Source organism: Phoca vitulina, unplaced genomic scaffold (assembly GCF_004348235.1).
Source record: "Phoca vitulina isolate PV1807 unplaced genomic scaffold, GSC_HSeal_1.0 scaffold9, whole genome shotgun sequence".
Taxonomy (NCBI): Eukaryota; Metazoa; Chordata; class Mammalia; order Carnivora; family Phocidae; genus Phoca; species Phoca vitulina.
In genome coordinates this window covers 60,950,202-60,968,299 of record NW_022589712.1, presented here as the reverse complement: position 1 = coordinate 60,968,299, position 18,098 = coordinate 60,950,202, and the positions used below count along the sequence as shown (strand labels likewise).

General features: G+C 35.4%; 1 long non-coding RNA gene across 1 annotated transcript in view; it reads left to right on the top strand.

The window, feature by feature from the left end:
• Nucleotides 1-17,173, top strand: part of LOC116634651 — a 127,894-nt gene extending 110,721 nt beyond the window's left edge. Inside the window, exons 3-4 of the long non-coding RNA XR_004300014.1 lie at nucleotides 13,232-13,335; nucleotides 17,076-17,173. This is a non-coding gene — a long non-coding RNA (uncharacterized LOC116634651). The remainder of the gene's footprint in view (nucleotides 1-13,231; nucleotides 13,336-17,075) is intronic.
• Nucleotides 17,174-18,098: the final 925 nt, after the last annotated feature.

Sequence of the window (18,098 nt, the reverse complement as noted above, 5' to 3'; positions counted from 1 at the left end):
ATCTTGAACTACTCCTTTGTTCCTGCCAAGTCCTACCCAAGTTGTGGATTTGGGAGCTTTTCATTTTGTTTTGTTTTGTTTTAGTTTAAGGTTGTTGTTATGCAGAAACTAGATAATTGAAAAAAAAAAAAAGGTATTCGCTTTGTATTTAGGTTAGTTAGGTGCTTTCTGATGATTTCCCTAAAATAGCAATTCTCACAGAGGTGGATGATACTAATTTTTATAAAAATTTATATAAAATTTATCAAATGACCCATCACAGCATTATCTAACCAACTGTTAAATAAATTGTATCTTAACCACCTTCTTAACTATTTTGAAATTTTTTAAAGTGCCATCATGTAATAATTTAAAAAGCATTTGAAAAAAAGACACCACAATATTATTTTTGCATATGACTATAGATATAAGAAAATAAATATACCCCCCAAAAAAGAGTGGGTAAAACAGTAGAAAGGTATTCAAGAGATCTTCCCAAGATGATGTGACTATGGATGGTTTTCTTAATCTTTCTTGTGTTTTCAGTTATTTCCAAAATTATAAAAATATGTATTGTTATATTTATAATAGAAACACACATTATACCAATTTTTACAAAAACTAAATAATTTGATGAAACCTCAGCATGAAGCAAAATTGTGGCTTTCTGGCTGTTAGTTGTCATTTCGGGTTTTCAGGGCAAATAAAACATGACATATTTATTTTACTTTCTTGAAAAAATTTTTAGAATGGGCCTAGATGAAACTGGTTTCTTCCTTTTGTTTTAGCTCTCTACTATTCCTTGGATAACATTTTGAAATTTTCCTACTAAATACATCTTCTTCATCTTTCTACATATATAACTAATTGGCACATGCCACAAAATGGCCCTTCAAGAAATATTGTCCCCTGTATATATAGATCTTTTCTTAATGAGTCCTCATGTTTCTCACAATACCTTCACATGTCACATAGTACTTGGGGAGATTGATGCAATTTTTTCTCAACCATCCTCTTAAAGAGATGTTTTTCTATGATACTTTTGACTACCTTCTCTGTGTAGATCAATCACCAGTCTCTGTTTTCATCCCCTTCTCCTCAGCCAGTCTTGCACTTCTCAGTGTTCCATTAATATCTTCACAGGGTATGCTTATATATTTAAGATTTCACTATTTCTCAAAACTTCATGCTTATCTTTTCACCCCTATGATATGCAAAAAGTTGTCTTCACTTTTTCATACTTGCTATTCGATCATGACCAGACTATTCCAAAATTATTTCTCTGCTTCTTCCAACTTATCATTACATTTTCTTCATTTCCCTCCTTTCCTGCTGTCCTGGGAGTAAAAATGATGAGAACATTTTGTTTGGAGCAAATGAAGAACTCCAGTACTCACCTCCAGCAGAGTAGGCATTCAGTCAGACCTTGATTCACTGTGCCTTTCTCTCCCTAATCCATTGCCCTGCTCATGCCAAGCAATGCACACTGCTTTCCTTCTCTCCTCTTCATTGTGGCTGGACTAAATCCCCACGGTCACAAGCATCTTTCTCATCTATCCCTTTGCCACCATAACTCTTCACCATAAATCCCCACTGACACTTTTTTTTTCTCTCTGCCACTAATGCAGATGATTGATCTAAAGCTGTAAATTCTCTAGTAGCCAACCCTATTGACTCCCTTGATACTTCATGATACAAACTTGCTCTTAGTCAAACAAACAGAAAAGAAATTATTTGGCAATCAGGAAAAAAAAAGTAATCTGGGAGAATCAGTGATCTGGAGCTATTAATAAAAAAAAAAAAACCTATACATTTAAAAAAATCTTATCATTAAATTCATCCAATGACAATTTTGTTCTGATTCCATGTGAGTATGTGCATGTATTTGCTAGTTTTTCCTGCTTAAGAGGAAAGGGAAGATGTAACCATATTAAGAAAAATAGACCCATTTAAGCAAGTCTGAAAATATAAGTATGCATGCTTAATGCAGTTGAGTATAATATGTGATTCTCTATTTGTAAACATAATTGATGGTTAAGTAAATGAAGTACTCAATGATATGCTGTACTTAAGTATGTATAACACTGAAGAGTATGCATAGGACAGAAACCGCACAAAATAGAAAATTCAAGGTCATGCAAATGTTTAGAAATAAATATGGAACTTGTTAAACCTTGCTCAGATAATCAGGGGCAGGCAAAGTAAAACAAAAATCAATTGCCATTTTTTTTGCATTAAGTTATCAGAAAATTTAAATTATATTACAAATGTAAACAAGGAGGCCATGAAATTATTACCTTTCATTGTTTGTTGGTGGCATTATCGATTGGTGTAAGATTTTGGAAAGCAGTTTGGCAGTCAATTGAGAGCAATAAAATATTTGCAATTTTTGAGCCAATAACTGCATTTATGGAAATTATTTTGGAAAAGTAGTCTGAAAATAGAAAAAAGTGCATTGTTATGATAGTAAAAGAAAAGGTAGTAGCTAATATGACTTCTCTCAATTGCTGGAAATTATGCTACAACTAAAAATTGTGATTACAAATGCCATGTGATGGAAAACATGGAAATAAAGAAACTGATATGATTTATTTTGATACTTTTACTGCATTTCTTTTTGTAAACAAGAAACCTTAGGACACACTCTAAGAGCCATAGAACACAGAAAGATATAACAATTAAAATGGTGTTATCCAGACATAAATGCTATTAATATTATGGTGCATTTTGTTCCAAGAAAAGATGGACAGATTTTTTTTTTTGTGATAGTGAGATGGATACACAGATAGTTAGATATCTTAACATAACTCCATACAATTATGGAGTTTATTGTTTGCTGTTCATTGTATAACATGGATACTGAATGAGAGAAACAAAGCACAAAATTGAAGATAAAACAATGATAAAGAAAAACTTTAGTTAGGGGGAAAATGAAGGAAATACTGAAACATACTAACACTGGATTGGAATGGTGAAATTTGGTTACTTTTTTTCAACTTGGCAAGAATTTTGTTTTTCTGCTTTTGTTTGTGAGGGTCCTAGTGTTTATTCGCTATTTTGACCACCCAGATTGAAACACCCCTCCTCTCAGGAAGAACACCCCAAAATAAGTGGGACATAGGGTCTGCAACAGAAGCTTAGAAGAGGTAGCTGGTACCTTCCCCAGCTGTCTGGCATCTCGTCTGGTAGGCGTATAGTGCAGACAGAGCCCATCAGACAGTTTTGTCCGTGACCCTGAGACTGATCTTACAGTGACAGCTGGGTGATTTTAAGTGACTGTGGAAAACAGAGATGTGGCCATGTGTGCACGGTTAATAACACCAGTAGCTACAAATTATTCAGACTCTTCATGGCGTCGGGGGGAATCTTGGCTGTGCCACACATACCTGAGGGTCTGTGGATGAGCTTCCAAGAAGTATGAAGTTAATGAAAGCATAGGTCACACATTATGTGTGTATGTGCATTTTTCTTTGAAAAGAATTCCTCGACTTCCTTAGATAGGCAAAGGATTCCATGACCCAGGATGGGCCAAGAGCCTCTGACGCAGGTCCTCATTAGGGAGATGCCCTACCTATTTCTGAGTTCCATCTGTTCCTTAGAAGGTATCTCTATCAGACTGTAATGCTTAACAGGTAGAGATTTTAACGAATTGCTATTGATTTATTATTTTAGTCAGTTAATGAGTCAAATGGATCAATTCATTTGTTAATTTGCTTAAAAAATATATTTATTGCCACCTTTTACCTGCAGGCTTCATTTGGCAAAGGGGATACCAGCAAAGGCGTCCTCAAACACATTCTAGGTCAGGGATACAGACAGATGCATGAAGTCACTGCAGTCTTTTTCTCCTGGCAAAATGGCAAAATAGATGCCCTGAAAATTTCCCACTACAAAATATCTAAAAACTCCAGATAAAATATAGACAACATCCTCTTGAATAGAGGCATGATCTTGCAAGATAATAATGGAAATCCTCTGAGAACCAGAAAAAAATCCATGACGTGAGCTAGTCCTGCAGCTACCAGCAAACTATAGTCCTGGGTGGCCCCAAGCTTTGACTTTAAAAGGCATGTATAGAAGGAGAGAGACTTCTGCGGTCAATAGAAATCCAATCTTGGGTTAACTCTGAGCTTTCCTGCAGTTACCAATATTGGATCCCTGGTGGCTGCAAAAATCTCTTCCTGCCTGATTTGTGTAGAATTAAGCAAGCCATTCAAACTCTTCATATCTCAATTCCTCTACTAATGAAATTTTAATAGAAACACTTCTATTACCCTTGCAGATATATAAAAATATTACTATATGTCACATCACTATATCCATGTATGGACAGAACTCTTGCATCAGACCACCTTGCAGGCCTCCAGATGGACTACCTTTGTGTCAGATATTTACCACAGGTCTTAACAGCAGCATACGATCCATTTTTGCTTATGGGATCATCTGGGCCCCCTTCCCTCAGCACAATCTATGGGTAGGAACACTTTAGAAGGAAGTATGGAAGGAATTCTGAGGCTTTGTGTGTCCGATTAAGATAAATAAAGGGACAAGTCCTAAAAAGAAGTATTTCTCTTTATTCGTAAACAGGGGTGTAAGGGACAATTCTTTCATTTTACCCAAAAGAGTAACGTAAGTGTAATACATTCCTGAATCACAGCTTTCAAACTCTAGTAAACCAATGGAAAGAAAATAAGTTGTATGCAATATAGGAGGCAATATATAGCTGGATGTGTATTTTAATATGTTATATTAAAAATATGACTCAGAAAACTAACCCCAATAGCCCAGGAAATGTGTGATGTGTCAGTCGCTCATCTATATGAAAGCATATAAGCAAAAGGTCAAACATGTGACAATAGACTGAGTGGTGAGACTACCTAAGATTTGTATATATTTTCTTGTTGGGGAGAGACAAAGAAAAATGGCAAGAGTCTGTATAATACAACTTGATTTAAGACTAATAATTATAGAGGGTCACTGAATCATATATTAAATTTATAAATATCACAAAATTTGGGTGGTTTGCAAGTAGCAGCTATAACGGAAAATATGTTTATGAATATAGAGAGGTTACAGCTTTGAGTAGGAAATATCAAAATAAGATTAGGCTTTGAAAAATGTAAAGTAATGCATCTTGGATGAAAAATTCACAGATAATCAGGGAAATGGAGCTACTGTACTTGGAAAATGGTAATGTTGAATGAGACCTGGGAGTGATAGTTACAGAAAATTAGGAGGAGATTGCCCAGGATGATAGAGTGGTTTATAAAAACTGTTTGGGCAGCACATACGGAGATAACACATCATGAGTCAGACAAGTGTGTCCATTTATGAAAACCTCAGTACCAGAAGGATGTCATCATACTGGAGAGAATTCAGAGAGAGCTACAAAAATGATTGAGGGGCTCGAAGGGCTGATGTGAGGTAAGATTAAAAAGAACTAAATATGTATGGCTTATCCACATATAGACTCTATCACCACAAAACGTTAAGGTGTTCACGTACTGAGGAAAAGAAGAAAACTTCAAGGAAGTGTAAGTGGAGGTTATTGGGAAAATTCTGAAGAAAACTAAAAAAAAACCAAAGTTAGGGTGAAATAAGGGCCCCCTAGTGTGTTAAGTAAAGAAAATGGGACATCATTTTTGTTCTCTAGATCCATTGTGTGAAATGAAAAAACAAAAAAACAAACTATAATTTAATCTCCTAGTCCTTCAGTTTCCACATCTTTAAAACCAGGAGGGGGGCACCTGGGTAGTGGAGTCCATTACGCCACCAACTCTTGGTTTCAGCTCAGATCATGATCTCGGGGTTGTGAAATCGAGCCCAACAACAGTCTCCACGCTCAAATGCATCTGCTTGAGATTCTCTCTCTCCCTGCCCCCATTTGTGCTCTTTCTCTCTAAATAAATAAATAAATAAATAAATAAATAAATAAAATCTTTAAAACAAAACAAAAAACAGGAGGACAGATTCCTCTTTGACATACTTAAGAACTTTGACTAGTAAGATCAATTCTAAACATACTCATTTAAATATCATTTTAAAAATACATGGCGCAATGCTCAGCATCTAGTGTGATGGTACAGACTTTTTTCAATAATTAAATAAAGTTGACCTAAGAAATGTGCAGTATACTTAAGTTTTTTTTAAAAACAGCCTAAATATGAGCATGTAATATGAAAACTTGAATTTATTGAGGTTTCTGACATCAGAGTTTACAGTCTCATTGATGAGTAAACATGTATTCAAGTACACAAGCAAAATATGTTAATAGTTATTATAGAGGTTCAAAAAAGAGCAATTGAGATTCCAAAGAATTGAGAGGGGAGTGTTTTGAGGATGAGAAGAAGGAGGTGGTATTTGAACAAAGCCTTGAAGGGTACTAGGGACTCAACAAGAAGAGATTGGAGGGAGATTCAAAGACGAAGAGCATATGAATGACACCGGAAGGTAAACACACAGCCCATGGCAAAAACCATGAGTGATCTGGTATGGCTGAAACAAGAAACAGAAAAGTATGGTGGAATGCAAATCTGGACAGGTGTGTTGTCACTTTATTGAAGGACATGACTGGGGCTTGAATAGGAGTGAGACCACAGGTAGACCAACAGTTTTCAAGGTTTTTAGGCTTTCATCAAATAGCATCTTAAATAGAAGCCTCATCTATGGAACGGATCAAAGTAGTGCTTCTCTGTCTGAAGTAGGTTAGAGGCCTAGACTCCTGCCTGGCAGCAAACCATCTGTCTTCCTCCTCATTCCCAGACACCCTGAGGCTTCTCAAAAGACCTCTAGAAACGGTGGTGCACAGTTCAAAGAACACAAATATTAGCAAAAAGGAACAAATAAAGAGTTCTGAACAAGGCAATGAAATGACCAGTACAGAACTGTGAAATAAATAAATAAATAAATAAATAAATAAATAAATAACTGAGAGAAATAGGAAGGGTGGTTTGAATTAAGATTTGGCTGCATGGGTCTGAATCTAGATGGTAGCTGAGGATTAGAAAAGATGTGGCTTTGATATTATGGAGTCAAACAGCAGCTCTTCTTGTTTAAAAAAAAAGACTAGTTGTGAGAAGTAGAATAGACAGTAACTCAGATTTTCACAGCGGGTATGTGGGACCTTATAATGCCACTAACTGAAAGAGAGCGTGCATTTTTATTTAATACATGATTCTGATTTAGATTTGAATCTACCAGTCTCTCTTAGCAGCTCTGTTGTATACCTAACCAATGTACAATAGTAAAATGTACTGGTTTAGAAGTTATAGCTTAATGCAGTTTCTTTTTGTTGAGTCTTGAATTACAAAATCTTGTCCCCTGTATGGGAGGGGGGAAGGTGTATATACCAAGAATGGAATATCATTTTTGTAAATGTATTCATTCATTTCTTCATTCATTTGCTATGCATTACTTACTGATCATTTAAAGGGTATGAAGTATTGGGGTACATGCTGGGATAATTGAAGTTTTAATGATTACTCATATTTTGGCTAGATTATTAACCTTTAAACTCATCTTCCAATAGTCTTTAAAAACCTTTCTTCCAGATTTATATTTTTATATAAACACAGAATTCTTTTCTGAACTTGCCCTTCTTTTTATATTTTTGTATGTGTCAAATAGTGCCACATATTCATGTAAGTACCAAAATTCCATCCCTAAATCAAAGCATTTTGACCTTGACCATCTGTTATCTAATGTACATACATTTTGAAATATTCCAATTAGTCACTGACATTCTAGTTTATATTTGTCTTTATGACACTCTATATGTTTTATTTCAGCCATCTTTATCAAGCCAAAAGCTAAGTTGGCTAATTATATTTTGCATCAGACAAGAAATATTCATTTATTTTGAGCAAATCTGAAATCTATAATTATTTAAGGGAAATCTAGTTCCTAAAAAAATGTGATCAGAGTGTTCATTTCATCCATAAATCTCACTGCCATGCTGTCACTTCTAATTTTGTATGGTTAGAATAATTGGCAGCAATATTAAGGACTAGAATAACTTCTAAAAAAAATGACCATTATCAAGATGTTCTGGACAATCTACTTCAGAGAGGGGTTAAAATTAAAAAGACAGTATTAGGTATATAACCTCCAATATATGTCAGTGCCATGCTCTACATTTTACTTCTTATCTCATTTAATCCTCATAACCTACATGGCAAGTAAAATCACCCATTTTATAAATGAGGAAATTGGAGTTAAGAAAGTTTAACTTGCCCAGGGCACACAGTTAGTAATCAATAGAGCAAGGCTTATAAATTTCAAAGTCCAAGTACCTTTCACTAAAAATGCTCCCTACCAATAAATAGTAAAGAATTCATTAACAAGCATTCAATATCATTGTCATTGGAGGATGGAATAGGGATTGATACTTTATTACAAAAGTATCATAGTTATCTTCCCTGTCATATCTCAGGAATTGTTATTTACTATTATAATATTAAAGTGATAAGCCAATCTTACTTGATGTTTTCCTGCCTATTTAAAAGAGTTATCTTTGGGCAAATAGCCTTTTGGAAGGAAATCTTTTAATTTGGATTTCCTGTAGATGAATATTTGCCAGAAACATTGATCATCATAGTCATAATGGCTAAAAAGTACTGTACAAACTAATCAATATCATCAAGTCTTGAAAATACTATACAAACTAATGAATAATTTGCGAATACTCATGTTGAAAAGATGTCAAATTCATTATGGATATTTGAGGGATTGGTCTGTAAACTATTGGAAGTTATTTATAAGAAATGCACATCAAACTAGATCTAAGTAGGAATAAATAAGTTCTTCAAGAAGATAATTGGAAGACTGATACATTGACATTAACTGCATGGAAAGTGGTTAATTATTCTTGTTTTTCCGAAGATCCTTTGCCAAGTAACTAGACAACAACCAAATAGACTTTCTTCACAGAAATTTCTAGGAGTGCTTAAATGCTGACCTATGGGTCAAGATCCTAGTTCTGTGGTTTCTTATCTCTATACCCTTAACAACTTTTTTAGCCTCTCTGCGCCTACAAGTTTCTTCACTTACATATAGGGATAATGTTCTAACTGGTTCATAAAGTTCTTTTGAGTGTTAAATTAAATGAGTCAATCCATATGAATATTTAGTCCATGTGGGTTGAAATGGGAAAAATCAAGCATAGCTGAAGGGTAGAGAGCAATCAGGAGGATGGTATGGAAGCAGCTGGGCAGGAGCAGGGCCAGGCCTGAGTGTGCTCTGGAGGCCACGTTAAGAATCTATCCTCATCCTAAAGACACAGAGAAGTCACTGAATTGTTTTAGGCAGAGACATGATAGAGGACTAATGTTTGAGCTAAACAAAGGATCAGGATTATTAAATTTACTCTCTCATTCTGGAACATACCACGGTAACTATTTGGTTATTTTGTCATTTTGAGATGGGATCTGGATCAGATTCTGATAAAGTAACTCTCTGTTCTATCACTCCTAAAATAGAAACACTTGTTGTGTAGTATAAGGAAAAAAAGAAAAAAAGAGTAATCAAGAGAAAGGATAATAAAGTAAAAAAAAAAAAAAGACAAGTTACATTAATAGACATTAATAGAAAAAAAACAATGTTAACTCAAGCCATCACACCTAGAAACAATACATATGTATAGTCTATGTGGTATTCTTATATAAAAATGATGCCACATCATTGTCAATTTTTAGGGAAAGAGAGAGGGAATGAAATTAAAGAATGAAAAAAGATAATGTTTATAAATATATAAGTTAGAGCCTCTTTACTATGTTTAGCATCCTGAATCTATTATTTACATATCCAATGGATTTAAAAATGCATAATTAATAAAAGTTTGAGGTAAATATAATTTGTTTCATATTTTAAATATATATATGGCTATATACATATATAGCTAGATAATACGACAGATAAACAGAAGAGAGCATACCAAGTGTTTTAGAGATGAAATGCATTGAGATAATTTTGCTCTAAAAAATAAGTATTACGTTTTCTCTCAAATATAAAGGCAATTCAGAGGAAGAAAGTGTTTCTGGACAGCCAGATATCAGCCAGGTCCATAAAGAGCCAAGTATAGCTCCAATCTATCATCTGGAGCATACTACGGCTGAGCCCTACCCTAGCCAAGATAGTTGAGTATAAAATGTGCTCAGAGCTCCTGATTCCTCTCCAACACTTTGCACTCTGCTTTGGCTGATGTTCATTTAGGTTATATTGCCTTTTTTTTTTTTTTTTTCCCAAAAGAAAAAGACATACTTCATCAATATAAAAATGTTCTTGAGAAATTTGTTCAATAAATTCAAATGATTTTAAAGTCTAAATTATGGAGTTTGTTTAAGAATTTCAGAATGTCGTGTTATCTAATTATCTGGGTTATCCAAGAAAAGAATCTTCCTTCCTCCCTTCCCTCCTCTTCCCCTCCCCCTCTCTCCCTTCCTTCCTTTCTCCCTTCCTTCTTTCTCTCTCTCCCACTCTCTGTCTTTCTCTCCCTGCCTCCCTCCATCTTTCCTTCCTCTCTCTTTCTTTCTTTGATTGTTAGTTCATTTCCTCCTCTGGTCAGTGGTTGGTTCCTAACCAATAGCCACCATGCAACAGAACCTGCACTCTGATAAATAAAAGGTAATTTGTCATTGAGGGATTTTCTGGTTTACAATTTTCACAGCCAGTTCTAGTCACCACATTTCTCAGTTTCGTGTCACCAATTTAGAGAGCACAGGAGACCAGTTTGAGACCACTGTGTTTGTCTAAAGGCCTACAATCTAGGCCTTGGTCTCTACTAATTATTATAACAAGGAAACTGATCATAGAAGACAACTCCATAAAACATCTCAGAAACTGAATATTTCCCTAACTGAAGCATCTAATGCTTCTACAGAAAGCATATCATACTTGTATGGTACTTCATAGATCATAGAGTTTTTATATTATTTTATCTCACTCATCTCTTCAACTTAATCATTAATTTATTTTGTGCTTGTTATATACAACATCAAAGATGCCTTTGACCTTAAAGAATTTATAGTCTTGTCACTCATTTCTTCCAAAAACTATAAGGTAGATCTTATTATCTCAACCTGAGGCTTACAAAGTTTTAATAATTTAAATCAATAGTGTGGGAATGCTGGGTAAAAGCCTTCCGAGTCTATGATTCTGAGTATCTGACACAGCCCCTACTCATCAACCCTTCCTAGTAAGCCCCATGATGACTTGACAACAGCATGGTTGCTGGAGTCAGATAAATCTGAATTAGGATCCCAGCTCTGTCTTTTAATAGCTATATGAATGTGAACAAATTACTTTTCTTCTCAGAGTGTCCCCATTAGTGATAGGGACTGGTCATGCCCACACTTTAAGGTTGTGGAGAATGAGAAAGTGGAGGTGAAACACAAAGGGCTGAGCTCATATGGGGAGACTGAGGCACTCACCGTGGGTGCAAAATTAAAGGGGAGGTGGCACCAATCAATAAATATCTTAATTCAATATTAAAAAAATCAAATTGGCAATTTAGGACTCATAGACTGGCTGGCTATTTTTGTGAAAAAAGTTTTATCAGAAACATTGATTGGGTTTGGGTAAAGAAGTGAGTCAGGGTCCGTCATGCAAGTGCAGGGTTAAATCCAATCTTTAAAATTTTGATATTTTGTTTGTCTTTGTAGTGGGTGGAATCTAACATATCTCCCCAAAGATTTCCTGCCCTAATTCCTAGAACCTGTAAACCAGATGAGCTATCACTCTCATGGTTATATTTTGCTATGTTATGTTGTTATGTTATATCACAGTTGATCCTAAGATAGTAAGATTACCTAGGTGGGCCTGATCCAATGACACAAACACTTGAAAGCAGAGAGCTTTTTCTGCTGATGGCAAAAGAGGAAGGGAGAAGTAAGGGAGATTTGAAGTGTGGGAAGGATTGAACTTACAACCACAGGCAAGGACTGGGGAGCAGCTACAAGGAGTAAAAGTGACCAATAGGCACAGGCAACAATGACAGGTAGACCTCAGTCCTACAGCCACAAAGAACTCTATTGTGCTATGAACAGGGATGAGCTTGGAAGAGAACCATAAGCTACAGTTTGATTTCAGCCCTTTAAGATCCTGAGCAGACCCAGCTATGCCATTACAGACTTCTGACTCACAGAAACTGTGAGGTAACAAATGGATGTTTAAGCTACTAAGTTTGTAATAATTTCTATGGGACAATAAAATTCACACAATCATGAATATTTGGCATTAATTTCTAAGTTGAATATTTTATATTAAATCACCAATTATCTTTATTATGAGTTTTTTTGGCATGCCCTTAAATGAGTATAGTGTCTCAATTACCTCATCCTTATCCCAGTCTTACAATGCTTGGCCTAAAGAAGGTACACAATACATGTTGTTGTCTTTATCCTTATGAGTTCACAGTGACTTCTAATTCTTGTCTTATTGTTAGGGACTTTCTTCATCTTCCCAACTCCTTCAAAATTTCTCCTCCTCATCTGCCCCTCCCCACCAATGGTCAACATCCATGTCTTCTTAGGTACATCAAATCTACCTAGTCCTGGGATTAGTCAGATGACTACCTATTAGAGCAGTATGTTAAGGATATCACCAGATATCACGCCATGTCATTGTCTTCTTTAAAAGGCCCCTGTTTTCCTCCTCTGTATTTGGAAACTTCTTTTCAATGTTTGTATGGTACTTTGGATTCACATTAATAACAAAATTTACTCCAACAGATTTTACCTTTCTCCAGCTTTCTTTTCAAAATGATTTTGCTAAATTTAGGTGATTTGGGATTTGTGAGTTTGAGAAACATGAGTTTGGATATGGGGAGATAAGAACAAAAAGGGTAATGGCTAATAAATTTGCTCTCTGATCTAGCATATATGTGTCTAAATTGTTAGAGTGACTCTTGCTCAGGAGTTCCTACTTTATTATGGAAGAAAGAGAAGCAAAGTAGCAGTAAGAATCATTCATAACCACCCATATTAATGACTGTTTTCACTATGATTGAATCATAGATATTTTATATCTATAGAAAGCGGTCATTTTTACTGTGCATGTTGATTCATGGTTGCATAACTAATCATGACAACTTTATTAATTGCTTATTATCAAGGGTTTTCTCTTTTATTAGAGAACAAGTGACTTCCTTCCCTTATACTGGTATGCGTATATATCTCTGTGTGATAGAGATTAATGCATAAAGCTTTGCAGGAAACTGCCTCATTGATTTTGTTGCCTTTATATTTGTCTTCCTTAGATGACTTCTACTAACATAGATGGAGGATGTATAGCCCATTTCAGTGGGACACCCAGGGCCCTGCCTATGGTGGTTGGAGTTCTGGCTTAAATTCAGGCAGCTGAGTAAGTAAGAGGTTAGAGGGATATTTTTGGAGAAATGAATGCATTGTATCATTGGTTATTTTTAAAGTCCCCAGTAAAGCACTACTTTGATGGAGGTACTTGTATAAAGTATTAGTCCTTGCTTGTGTTTTATATATTAATTAGGAAATGCATTGCCAACACTGCTGTAATGATGTGCCCTGGAATATTATTCAATGTTGTAATGAGTTGTACATAAGTTCTATTTCTGGAGTCTATGTGTTTGAATATTTCTCATGCCATATTTTCAAGTTCTTCAAATCTCATGCTAGCCAGTCCACTGCTCTACCATATGATTCAGAAATGTTTTCAGAAGCTCATGTTGTTTGCCCCTGTTATTTAAGACTTAAATTGATTCCTGAGCTTTTTATGCAGTGGTAAATTCTACTCTTACACGTAACTCAATTTAGCAGCCTCAGAGCTAATGATGAATAAATGTCCCCACCTCAGTACATGGTACCTCCTTTTAGGGAAAACTCTCCAAAAGTCTTTATTGAAGAAAAGTATCAAATCAGTACCTGAGAGTCTTCTGTGCTATGATAGTGCATTGAATACAAGAAAGCTGATGGGGTAGTTTTAAAAAATGTCCTGACAGAGTCAAGGTGATGGCCATTTTTAGCTGCCCTGCTATCCATCACCTCTTTCAGCCAAGCATACTCCATCATATGCAACAGCCTCATGAATTTATGCATCAAGCTGTGCAGCCAGTCGTGCCGAGGGCGCTGGTGACAAGTGAAATTGCTGTGCGCCTCATTTAGCTGTTTATTGCGCCTGAGTACGTGTTGCAGCTGTCATCCCACGATGGGATGATAGTGCTCGTTAATAGACAAGACAGGCAAATAATGATGGAGGCCACAGCAAGAGATGCTCATCTGCCAATGGGCTCTGAGCAATATCACAAACATCCACAAAGTTTTCCATCAAAAGCAGCTCTGTAAGAAAATAGAGAGGGCAGGGCTGTTCTTCATAGGACTAACAATGGAGATTAAACTTTTGAAAAAAGTGTAGCCCAGTAGATTGCATAACTTAGGGCTGGGCATCTGGGGTTCTTCACGATGCTTCCCTTTTAAAAGAATCCCAGGACAATGACCACACACACCAGCCCTGTTTGCTACCAGTGTGTTCAAGATGCCTGTATTCCTACTACACACGATGGAATTAACCCTAACACGCTGAATAGCTGGCCTTATTCCACTGTCTTCCTTGGCCCCAAGAATTTGCAAATGTTATTTTTCAACTATTTGAAGACTTGTTTCATACATTTAGAAGTTTGGATTGCTATCTTTCAATCCTTCTCAGTAATTCAGTGGAAAGTAACTTAGAATAGAACTATTCTATCTTTAGATTTGAATGGAATTTTCTTTTGTATAAAATTGAATTATACTCAAGCATTCATATCTTGGCATATAGGAAAGAGGCTCTTAATAAAATCTCTCCCAGGTGAAAGTCTGTTAAACAACTGACTTCTATTTCCTTCCTTTCCTGAATGTGTGGTGCTTAATCTTATGGGTATTTTACAGTCTGTGATTAGCAAGTGCCTAAGGTATGGGCTTATGGGCTTTTTAATGTGAATCTTTAGGATTTTGCCAACAGGTTATTCATTTTGGAAGAATATGGAACTTAAAGAGTTAATTAACATGTTTGGTATAATGAAATGAAGCAAATTCTGACACTCCTTTGCAGACTTTTATGTACAATAGTAATACCCAAGAGAACTTGAATTCTATGCTTGAGAAGTGGATATTATTTTGAGTCCCAAATATAGAAACAAATATCAAGGTCTAAATTGTGAACTCAGAACAGAAATAATTATAGATATTTTATAATTTAATAGCAGGATTTGGAAAACCCATAAACATAAAAACATAGAAATCAAAGATAAGAATAATCATTAAGCACATACACACACACACATACACACACACACACACACTATTTAGGAAATGACTCTCTTGCATATAATAGTGACCACGGTTTTTTTGGTGGCATCTATCTCACCATGAGGAAAGACTGCCAAAAGTTTAACAAGGTCATTATTATTAATAAGGATGTCAAGAACCACAGAAAGTACTAACCAGGCCTACATGGAGAGAACATTTTTATTGGGATCCCAGAGCTATAATGATGGGAGGGGGCAGGAAACCTTTATGTGGCCTTGTCATATTAAGGATGAGGAAACCAAGTCCCAGAGAAGCTAAGTGACCCAGAGAGGTCTGTGGTGAGTCATCTGCGGCACTGGCAGTGACCCCAGGTCCCTGGGACCCTCATGTCCTCCAGAGCTGCTTTAGCTGTGACATTACTCATGCTCTTGCTATGACTGACAGTGTGGACTTTTTTTTTTAAACTACTTATTAACAAAAGTCTTGTTTATATCTATATATTACTATGAAAGGTTATTCTGATTTATTTATCATGTATATATGCTTATTTCTTTAAAAAATAAAAGAGTGGGGAATATAAGGCATTTAATACTAAAGTTAAAATAATAAGGGTTGTGTCATGAGAGAAAAGAGAGAATTATAACGAAAAGCTCAGGCAAAGGATAATTACTAGATTTGAATATAAAATTTACCACTGATTTAAAAGGGTTGATTCATTCTTAAATGTGATCATTGTCTTTGAGCCAAAAATTACTTCAGTGAGAATGGAGCTTTAGTTTTATGATGGAAATAAATGAGAAAATATAAGTTAACTTGCAAAGAAAATAGTTTTATAATGCATATTTCAGGAATATACATATTCTGTAAAGTGAGGCACATCTGTATTAATTATTTAAAGGTCCCTTTCTTCTTCAAAACATTCATTTCTGTGAATCTCCGTTACTTAAAATGTATAACAAAAATCATTAGACACAACTTTCCACTGGGTATCTGGATCCAGAAAAATCTATTTGTCTTAGAAGTCTTTGATAAACACTTAGGATACAGGGGAATGTGTATTCTACAATTAATTTGGATGCACGGTAGACATCATGATACAAGAGGTACAAAATCACATTTGGATTATACATTACAGTAGTGATTTAGCTCAGAGTCTTAATGTAAAATCCTATGGACTCACATGTAATAACTTCACGTACTTTATTTCTTTTTCCTTGTTTTATGCTTGCTAGGGAAAAATACAGAGGGAGCTATATTATTCGGCTCCTTTACTTTTTCAAAAATAACCACAAAATTTTGGGGGGGGGCATTTACAGAATTAATGGTCAGCAATTTTAAATATGTTGACTCCTTTTTCTTAATGAAATGGAAAAGAGATGTGTGTTACACACACACACACCAAGTTTTATTAATGTTTCATAAAATGGTTGCTACAATCAAAGGAACTGCTCTGAAAATTAAATCACTGGGCTGGTTCTGGCAATCAGCATAATATGCTCTGCTTAATTCAGTCATGCTAAGATGTTAGATTCTCCTTCATTCTCTCAGCTTTCTCTCTCCTTCACCTGGGGGCATCTGCTGATGAGTCTCTTCTAGAGGTTGTTTAATGACTATTTTACAGGACCTGTCAGCTTTCTAAAGCCCAGTGGCATTGGGCGTCACTGTATTACCAGCCTTTTTACACAATTGGCCTGACTGCAAAGCGGAGGTTTAAAAGTACAAGAAAAGCTCCTATTTGATTTAATGACTGGCTGATGGAGGTCGATTAATCTTTCTGTGCTCAGATGTTTTACTCATAAAGGTCATCTATTGTTTGTTTATACTCACTTTTTCTGATTTTAGAAACACAAGAAATAAGAAGACCATTTTGAGAAGAGCAGATAGTCGCCTTAAGAAAATCGCTGTCATATGCACTCTGGGATTTGGACTCAAATCCTAATTATACAGTAAGTGAAATGAACACAGCCTTTACATTAACCTAATGTAAGGCTGCAAAACCATGCTACCTGCTCAATTTGGTTAAAGGAATTGAGGATGGTGGCTTTTTTTTTTTTTTTCTTTTTGGCAGTGGGGGCTGTTTCCATTCGAAAATGAAGATCTTTTTGGTTGTATAAAGAAAAATATTTTTTTCCTTCCCCCTCTTCACCCCTTTTTAAAAAAACAAACAGGAGTCTTTTTTAGCACTATCACCTTTACTTAGGGGCATTACTTTTATTTCAAGGTTAGGGACTCTATTTTCTTAAAAAAAAAATGTTGAAAATGTATCCTTTTTAAAGATTATATTAATTCATTGTAATCTTGATATATAATACAAAATCTTGCTTCCTAAATTTTAACATGAGAACTCAAGGTTCTCCATCAAATTATTTTTGTCAGTTTTAATTTTTGATCAAGGAATAACTTGTTTAATCAAAGAATATGCCGATCAGTCAAGGCTGGTCAGCAAAGAGCATGGCTTGAGAGCACAAAAAAGTAGCACACAGAAGATGGTGCTGAGGAAATACTCAACAAGTTTGTAAATCTACCTTTGAAAGTTGAGACAGTGAAGCAGAGTTATTCTTTGACCAACAAAATATTACATAACTTTGGTTCCTTGAAACGAATGAAATAGAACAATGATTCTGGAAGTTTTCCTGAATGGAGATTTCTTTCTTTTTTTTTCCTTTTTGTTTTTTTTTTTTTATTATGTTATGTTAATCACCATACATTACATCATTAGATGTAGTGTTCCATGATTCATTGTTTGCGTATAACACCCAGTGCTCCATGCAGTACGTGCCCTCTTTAATACCCATGACCAGGCTAACCCATCCCCCCACCCCCCTCCCCTCTAGAACCCTCAGTTTGTTTCTCAGAGTTCATATG